The 7,557-nt window shown below is 29.1% G+C and overlaps 1 long non-coding RNA gene across 1 annotated transcript; it reads left to right on the top strand.

Moving 5' to 3' along the window:
• The first annotated feature begins 565 nt into the window (after positions 1 to 565).
• On the top strand, positions 566 to 2,015 carry LOC147810695 (uncharacterized). Its single transcript, XR_015432943.1, has 2 exons — positions 566 to 849; positions 1,232 to 2,015. It is a non-coding gene; the product is annotated as an uncharacterized LOC147810695 (long non-coding RNA).
• The last annotated feature ends 5,542 nt before the right edge of the window (positions 2,016 to 7,557 follow it).

The following is a 7,557-nucleotide window of genomic DNA, read 5'->3' as shown; positions in this document are numbered from 1 at the left end:
ATTAAAATGCAAGCTCTTTTTTGTGTTAACCGATCAAATCTGCTGTTAAAGGAAAAATGATCAATTTTTCCGTTGTGGTTTTTATTTATTTATTTTTTCTTCTCTTTTTTGCGTTTCTCATTTATATTTGAATGTAATTAAGTCGAAACTCAGTTGGACGATCAAGGTTAGGTAAAACAATCACATTGCGTGAAAATACTGTTGCTGAAGAAGGAGTGAGAGATAGTTGCTATTATTAATTGGCGAAATTCGATTGCGGTTGATGATATCTGATTTTAAAAGGTTCCGCAGGGTTGACTAAGAGTTAGTCACCTTCTGTTTTTATTTTAAATAGTTTCTTACAGGCTACTGTCTTGTTATCGGCAGAACTGTATAATATAATGCGTGTTCGATCAATACCTCCTAGAAAGGAATCAAGCCTCACGACGGGTTACTATAGGCGATGATGACGTAGTAGAGTTAGGCCCAGAGGGAAACCAGTCAGGGTAGCTATTTTTACGAAAAACTCCGAATCTGATCAAACGAGCCATTGGCGATATTCTCAAGTATTATAACCTGTGTCGGCATTCAGCCAATTGGCGAATATTTTTGATTTGAATTTGTAAACAACCGTGTGTGTTCTGGTGTCAACGTTCTTCGTAAAATTTATATTTATTCAACAAATGTTGTAAATGTCAGCATTAATTTAATTCTTAGTGTTATGGATAATTGCCAATGAGTGCTGTGTACCAAACTGCAGAGGATTTTACAAAGTTGATGGTACAAAAGCATTAAATTTTGGATTTCCCAATACGTAAGAAATGGCTTGCCGCCATGCCAAGAGATTTTGAAGTTGCAAAGAATTCTAAAGTGAGTAATATTTGTTCTTATTTTTAAAAATTTAATTATGCTTCTTTATTATATTTTTACTAAGAGTAAATTATTTTAAATTGTGGATAAATTATTTATAATAATTAAGTTGTTCTTATCAATCATATCGCAAACTATTGTAATATATAGTTATTTTTATAGAGTTTTATTTTATAAAAATATTAATAATTTTAGTATTTTATTAAATTTTTGCTCAAACTTTAAACATTTTTGTTTGACCATAATATATTGTAATTTATTTGATTATGAAATTTAAATCTATTAATTTTTCTACAAAAATCTATTAATTTTTCATACATGAATATAGTATGTACTATTTATTTTAAATGCACATTTAAATATTGTATTCATTTTGTTATAGGTATGTGAGATGCATTTCAAGGAAAATGACATTAGAAAAGAGATATTAAATGACATTAGAATTATTTTTAAATGCTACTGAAAGTTAAACATATATCAGTAAAATTTATGTTTACATTTTATTTATCATTTTTTGAATTTGCTATTTAATAAAATATTTATTATCTAAGGTTGCTTACTTTATTTTAGTTTATCAGTGTGACGGGTAAAAATTATACTTTTTTAAATGTTACTGAAAGTTTAACATATTTCAGTAAAATTTGTGTTTACATTTTATTTATCGTTTTTTGAATTTGCTATTTAATAAAATATTTGTTATCTAAGGTTGCTTACTTTATTTTAGTTTATCAGTGTGATGGTAAAAATTATACTTTTTTAAATGTTACTGAAAGTTTTAACATATTTCAGTAAAATTTGTGTTTACATTTTATTTATCGTTTTTTGAATTTGCTATTTAATAAAATATTTGTTATCTACGGTTGCTTACTTTATTTTAGTTTATCAGTGTGATGGTAAAAATTATACTTTTTTAAATGTTACTGAAAGTTTTAACATATTTCAGTAAAATTTGTGTTTACATTTTATTTATCGTTTTTTGAATTTGCTATTTAATAAAATATTTGTTATCTACGGTTGCTTACTTTATTTTAGTTTATCAGTGTGATGGTAAAAATTATACTTTTTTAAATGTTACTGAAAGTTTTAACATATTTCAGTAAAATTTGTGTTTACATTTTATTTATCGTTTTTTGAATTTGCTATTTAATAAAATATTTGTTATCTAAGGTTGCTTACTTTAATTTTAGTTTATCACTTCTAACAATCACACTTCCACAGGAAAAAAATACAAATTATAATCATGCTTTTGATATGTTTTTTTTTACTATCTAAACCTTGTTTGAAGACTGCATTTGATTTTCTAAATTTTTTTAAGCTCATTTTATGTCATTGTTTATAAACAATTTCTATTTTATTTCGTATGCTCTAGTTCTAATAACATGCAAAACATAATCATTAAAATCCAAAATAATCATCTACTAAAAATGTAAGTATCATATTATAAAAATTAGACCCCTTTCTTAGTTTTATGTCAAAACTATAATAATAATAAATGTGTAAAATCCCTTTAAAAATATATTTCTTTGTTTTTAATCCATACATTTTATAACAAAAAGTTAGATAAAATTTTCCAATTTATAAAATAAAACTGATATTTAATGCTTAAAAATATATTTTTTTTCATTCACACAACAGTTATTTTTGTTAGAATTGATTTATTGTTAATCATTTCTGAAAACAAATAAATATATTAAGCATTTTTACACAATTTAAGAACATTTAATCTAGACAAAAAAAATAATAATAATAATTTGTAGAAAGTAAAAAATTAGTAGAAGAGTAACGAAAAAGTGTCGAGAAACAGAAGGGAAAAAGAGAAGCTTCGTCAGAAGTGATCAGCAAATCTGGGCCTAACTGTATGAGTCATCGTTTTCCGTCCTTTGGCTTTCTTCAATCTAGGAGGTATTGGTTCGATAGCAAATGAATTTTTTGGCAAATGGCGGCCGTTGTTATGTACACATCTTCTTTGCTTTGAAATTTTTTTTTATTTTCTTTAATCTTTTATTCCAACCCATATTTTCTTCACAAATGTTTGTGAATCCCATATTTGGTTAATTTTTTAAGTATTGCATTTATGTATAAGTTTTATCAACACATGAATTTTATAGCAAACAAAAGGTGTTCTTTATAACAAGTAAATAAAAGGGAATTTTTTTTTTCTTAGAGGGAGAGAAAACAAAGATTTTGATTAGGTTTCAAAACCTGAGCTTAAACGTTTCCTTCTACTTGTGAACATATAAAAGTGACTTTTTGTTCTTCGTAGCTTTTATATTTGATAATTTCGACCTTCTAGTTAAACAAGTTTATTGGTCTTTTCGTGTTTGAGGAAACGAGTTAGACTATTCTATCAAAAATCTTAATATTGATATAATTTGATGGTTTATTAAAATTTAGAAATTAGGAGAGAAATATAAGACTGAGTATTTGGGTGGTCACAGATATTTTGTCTTTTAAATCACCACACATATTTTTGCAGAATCTTCTAATTTTCTGATATATAATTTATTAGAAGGACCCGAAAATTCTACAAAGATATCAAGCCTTAAGTGGAAGTGGATGCTATTTATTATAAAGGAGCTCTAATGACTTTTTATATATTATCTATCTGCACCTGTGCTACTTTATTATCTAACAGATAGACAGATCTATATGAAAATCAAACCATACTTTACTTTTCGGTTGATTCTCTGACGTTAGTTGAATGTCTGTCAAGCTAATCTCTCTCTTTTTTTTAAAATCTTTAATGCAAATAAATACTTGACATCATTATGTGTGCAATGTCTTCTTTTTTCTCTCTGATATATTTAAATCAAAGATCTTACATATGGTTATCATAAAATTATTTGCAGAAATTAGAGCGAATTTCTGTTTTTCCAATCAGTAATTATTCAGAGTATTTTTTGTTGTATGCGAAATTTAAAAATTGGATATTCATTTTAGACACGCATATTTTTTTTAAAACATTGATATTATTTTTTTAAACTAAGAGGGAAAATGGTGTAACTTTGCAATTCAAAATAGTGTTCAGCATGCACCATAGACTATTAAGAATTGTAATGGTGGTTTGAAAATGCAAACCTTTTAAACTGGTGAAGGGTGTTGCGTAATGGTTTTGATGAAGAAATACATAAATTCATGCATAGAAACAAATTGATACTTAAAGACTGTAATTATAAAGTTTCTTGATAAAGAAATTCTCTAAAAATTTCGTCATTTGACTAAACGCCAACGGTATCCACAAGGCATAGGTTATTGAAGCTTCTTCTCTCCCAATGTTTTTAAAATTACCCTAAATATTTAAAAAAATATTTAATGATTTGCTTAAAAAACTAAAAAAGCGATACGTATTATAAATAGGATTGTTTCTAACACCACTCTAAAAAATAGAGCGTAGATTATTTCTTTCATATTTTTGTAAATAATTATTCACAAATTTAACGTATTGTATTATTTTAGTGTAATACTTTTTTGATATAAATAAACCACACTTATATCTTGATAACAATTCTATAATTCAAATATCATTTATAATTTTTGTGCCCAACCAAATCCATAACTATTAGAAATTAAAATGAGCATCAAATTAATTATAATAGTAATAATTCAAACGCTACAAGTATTGGCAGTTTTGTACCAGAGTATGGTTTCTTGCGTTAAGCAATTTTAAAGGAAAATAATAGAGCAAATTTTTAACTTCAAAATAAGAAAAATCAAATTCCTTGGTTGGTTGGTGTCGTATCCTCTATAGAATCATATTTCATGGTGTGCTTGAATAGTTTTTGTTATTTCTATGGCATTAAAAGAATACAAATCCTCTTCTGTGGGGTAGTTTAAGAGGTGAAGGCCTGCAGCGACTGCAGGGCAGTTAAAAACATGATATGGTGTCAGTTCCACATTAAGACAGTTGCCACAGTTTTGATATTTTCTAGTCTTATCTGTAGAAATTATCATGTTTTTATGATGTTTTGTTCTTAGTCTGATGAGAGTAGTGGCTGTCTTCCTATCGATGTCAAGATTAGTTATTTGATCTTGGGCTTTGATTTTTAAAGGGGTGAATAGTCTTGACTTTGCATAAGCATTTGCATCTGCCAACGTGGTTGGGATTGAATTTTGATTTAGATCTCTGGCATTTTTAGCCAAGGAATCAGCTATTTCATTGAACTCTAGGTTCACATGGGCAGGAATCCACTGCAAGAAGCAATTTTTCCGGAGACGCTGAAGTTGTCCAAGTTGTTCTATGATATTCAGGACAAGGCTTGAGGTACCTTTGCTGAGGGCCTGTAAGGCAGACCTGCAGTCGCTGAAGATGGTGATACCACTAAGCTGCTCCGAAGGTTCAAGATTGATGTACGTTTCGATAGCCGTAGAAATGGCTATCAATTCTGCTGTAAAATTAGATGCGATTTTCACACATTTGAAAACATCATGAGGGGGGGGGGGTTGCCAGAGCCTGCGAAGAGGTTGGACTTCTGCCTGTTGGTCCGCGGGAGGTATTTTATTTCCCTCCTACCACCCAAAGGTATTAGCCGATGGAGGCATTCCCCGATCCGCCACCTGGGGACGCGCTCTCTAGGGGTTACAGGCTCCCCCGTGAGTACATCAATCTTGAACCTTCGGAGCAGCTTAGTGGTATCACCATCTTCAGCGACTGCAGGTCTGCCTTACAGGCCCTCAGCAAAGGTACCTCAAGCCTTGTCCTGAATATCATAGAACAACTTGGACAACTTCAGCGTCTCCGGAAAAATTGCTTCTTGCAGTGGATTCCCGCCCATGTGAACCTAGAGTTCAATGAAATAGCTGATTCCTTGGCTAAAAATGCCAGAGATCTAAATCAAAATTCAATCCCAACCACGTTGGCAGATGCAAATGCTTATGCAAAGTCAAGACTATTCACCCCTTTAAAAATCAAAGCCCACGATCAAATAACTAATCTTGACATCGATAGGAAGACAGCCACTACTCTCATTCCTTGTTTATAATAGAATAAAATTTATTATTGAAGTTAAACACCCTTCATCTAACTAAATTTTATAATTTAGATAAATATAATTCATACTTCTGGAATAATAGAAATGTATCTAGTTTCTTATGGAACTAGTGCCATTAGACAACCGTAATATTAAAGTAATTTTAAAATCAATCCAAAAGGAATAAGGTTTTTTTCTGGGTGAAGCTTTGGAGCATTAGAAAAAACTTGCCTTTCCGAGAAATTGTTATAGTTAAACTAACTTGTATTCAAATAAATATAGTTAAACTAACTTGTGCAAGGAGAAGTGAACCACAAAAAACTTCACAGTTAGCTTGATAATAAGAGAGTTCAAATTTCATAGGTTAAAAATGGAACTTAGTAAGCCACTAAAAGCAACTTAAAACCACGTCCGCTCTTTCTTCGTAAAATTTAGATGAAGATTAGGTACTCCGCCAGGGTTATAATTTTTTTGAAACTAATATATTTATTTATTTATTTACAAAAAATGATAGCTATCAATATCCATTTGTTTCCATTATTTTTGTTTTTACAGAAGGTTGATAGTTGTGCCAACCATAATATATTAATAATATAAATATTTGGGTCTAAAGTCTGCGCATAAGGTATTTTCAAAGCTAAAGCGGTAGATATCAGAGGTAAATTATCTGTTTAATTTGAGCATAGTGCAACCACTTTTTTGTTTTTGTAAAAGCACTTTTTACATCATCGCATTAGCATTCAGGCATTAATGGATTAAAGGACAACTTTCTATTAGTTAAACGACAAATATAACATTTCTTGTTATTGTTCCCTATACATTAAAGAATTATTACATTGATGTTTTTTATTTTATTTAAAAAAATTCTTAATGCAAAATCGATTTTCACTTTTCTTTCAATTCAGATTATTACTTCCTCTATTCATCGATTGAAAAAACGATAAACTTAAAATGAGAGTTTAATTTATTCAAGCGATATTGATTTATTATACCTTTGAAACACTACGTTAAATAAGTACACCGATCGTTTGAATATTCCATTTTAAGGATAAAAGATTTACTCATCATTTTCGTATTGATCGGGAACTTTTATTGTTAGAAAGAATTTTTTCCACTCGATATTTTTTTTTTCATTATAAAAGGGAAATTTGTAATAAAATCGTCTGCAACTTTTTGAAGAATAGTATTCTTTTCTAAGAATTTCGTTTACGAACAATCACAAAAGATTACCTTTCCCCCGAATTATACTTGATTGTAGTATTTCGCTAAAAAACGCAAAAGTTCAATAACCCAACGATTATCATTATGCAATCTGGCAAACGGAAACTTATCGTTTTCTAGGAAATTGTCGGATATGAAGTGGACATTAGTGAGATGAGTGGTAGGTGGTAACTCTGCTTTCAATTTATAACACACACCTTCGAAAATTCTTTGTGCCTTAGAGGGCGGAATAACGCGATAAAAGAAATTCCTAGCAAATTTTTAGTTCTTTTTTATTTTTTATTGCTCATACTTTTTTATCTTCAAGAAAGGATTTTTTTCTCGATTATAAACCATTCACATAACTTTAAAGATTTTATTTCTAAATTTTTACCTTTTGATTTATTTATATTTTTAAATGCACTACAATGAAGTGAGCGAATACATAATTTTTTTTAATACTTTATTTGACAAGTACCCGATCCACATTCTTTAGAATCGTTTTGCTTTGATAAAAGTCAATGCTCTTATTTCAAAAAAT

This window comes from Parasteatoda tepidariorum, chromosome 4 (genome assembly GCF_982258835.1).
Source record: "Parasteatoda tepidariorum strain Cologne lab strain chromosome 4, Ptep-v5.0, whole genome shotgun sequence".
Classification (NCBI taxonomy): Eukaryota; Metazoa; Arthropoda; class Arachnida; order Araneae; family Theridiidae; genus Parasteatoda; species Parasteatoda tepidariorum.
The sequence above is the reverse complement of the archived record's forward strand: the minus strand, read 5'-3'. Positions and strand labels throughout refer to the sequence as shown.